The following is a 2,012-nucleotide window of genomic DNA, read 5'->3' as shown; positions in this document are numbered from 1 at the left end:
CAAGCCTTGAACACTGAAAACTATAAACATTATTGAAAGAAATTAAAGAAAACCTAAATAAATGGAGAAGATTTAATATGTTTAAGATGACAATACTCCCTAAGTAACCTACAGGTTCAGCACAATCTCTGTATAATTTCAAGTGCCTTTTTGGCTAAAATTGATAAGCCAATCTTGAGATTCATATGAAAATGCAAGGGACCTACAATAGCCAAAACAAAGAAGAAAGTGGAGGATTCACATTTGCCCATTTCAAATTTCCTACAAGGCTACTGTATCAGGGCACTTGGGTGGCTCAGTTGGCTACGCATGTGAGTCTTGACATTGGATCAGGTCATGATCTCATCGTTGTGAGATCAAGTCCCGCATTGGGTTCCTGCTTGGGATTCTCTCTCTCCCTCTCTCTCTGCCCCTCCTTTGCTCGTGCGTGCACGTGCTCTCTGTCTCTCTCTCTCTCTGTCTCTCAAAATAAATAAATAAATAAATAATTTTTAAAAAGGCTACAGTATCAGGAAAATATGCTACTGGCATAAGAATAGACATACAGACCAGTGAAACAGAATTGAGAGTCCAAAAATAAACTCGTATTCACATTTATAGTCAATAGATTTTCAACAAGGGTGCCAAGACAATTTAATGGGGAAAGAAGTCTTTTCAGCAACTTGATATTCATATACAAAAGAACACTTCCTCAAACATACATATGTAAAAGTTAACTCAAATGTATCCTAGACCTAAATGTTAGAGCTCAAACTACAAAACTCTTAGAAACGTCTCTTTTCCTGTCCGGCTGCTTGAAGCTCAGCTGCCATCATGAATGACACCGTAACTCTCTAGACCAGGAAGTTCATAACCAACTGACTACTTCAGTGGAAACAAGTGGTCATTGATGTTCTTCACCCTGGAAAGGCAGCAGCACCTAAGACATATTTGGGGGAAAAACTAGCCAAGATGTACAAGACCACACCAGATGCCATCTTTGTATTTGGATTCACAACCCATTTTGGGGGTGGCAAGACAACTGGCTTTGGCATGATTATGATTCCTTGGATGATGCAAAGAAAAATGAACCCAAACATAGACTTGCAAGACATGGCCTGTGTGAGAAGAAACAGACCTCAAGAAAACAGCAAAAGGAACACAAAAACAGAATGAAGAAAGTCAGGGGGACTGCAGAAGACAGGGTCGATGCCGGGAACAAGTGAGCCGGAGACTGGACAACAGAAGGAATAAAGATTCTGCAGTGGCTCTGTAGTGACTGTGCCAATTTTTCAGGAGAGGGTTAATAAACTAAGAAATTTTACGTGAAAAAAAAAGTCTTAGGAAAAAATATAGATGTAAACATGCATGACCTTGATCAGAACAAGCATTCTTAGATACGACACCAAAAGCACAAGCAATGAAAGAAAAAAAAGATAAAACAAACTTCATAAAAATTAAAGTTTTATGCTTCAAAGGACACCACCAAGAAAGTAAAAAGACAACTTACAGAAGAGAAGAACATTTTTGCAAATCATATATGATAAGGGACTTGAAACTAAAATATATAGGGAACACTTACAATTCAATAATAAAAAGGCAACCTAATTTTATTTTTTTTAAGTTTTTTTTTTTAATTTTTTTTTTAATTTTTTTTAACGTTTTATTTTTGAGACAGAGAGAGACAGAGCATGAATGGGGGAGGGGCAGAGAGAGAAGGAGACACAGAATCGGAAGCAGGCTCCAGGCTCTGAGCCATCAGCCCAGAGCCCGACGCGGGGCTCGAACTCACGGAGCGTGAGATCGTGACCTGAGCTGAAGTCGGACGCTTAACTGACTGAGCCACCCAGGCGCCCCAAAGGCAACCTAATTTTAAAATAGGCAAAGGATCTGAATAGACAGTTCCCCAAAGAAGATTACACATGGCCAATAAACGGTTGAAAAGAGGCCTTAACATCATTAGCCATCAGGGAACTGCACATATAAATCATGAGCTGCTATTTCACATTCATTAGGATGACTGGAATTTTTAA

The 2,012-nt window shown here is 39.0% G+C and overlaps 1 pseudogene; it reads left to right on the top strand.

Moving 5' to 3' along the window:
* The first annotated feature begins 813 nt into the window (after positions 1-813).
* On the top strand, positions 814-1,205 carry LOC132665922 (small ribosomal subunit protein eS24 pseudogene; annotated as a pseudogene).
* Positions 1,206-2,012: the final 807 nt, after the last annotated feature.

This window comes from Panthera onca, chromosome D3 (genome assembly GCF_046562875.1).
Source record: "Panthera onca isolate mPanOnc1 chromosome D3, mPanOnc1 haplotype 2, whole genome shotgun sequence".
NCBI classification, from domain to species: domain Eukaryota; kingdom Metazoa; phylum Chordata; class Mammalia; order Carnivora; family Felidae; genus Panthera; species Panthera onca.
Note: the sequence above shows the minus strand (reverse complement) of the source record. Positions and strands in the feature narration are given on the sequence as shown.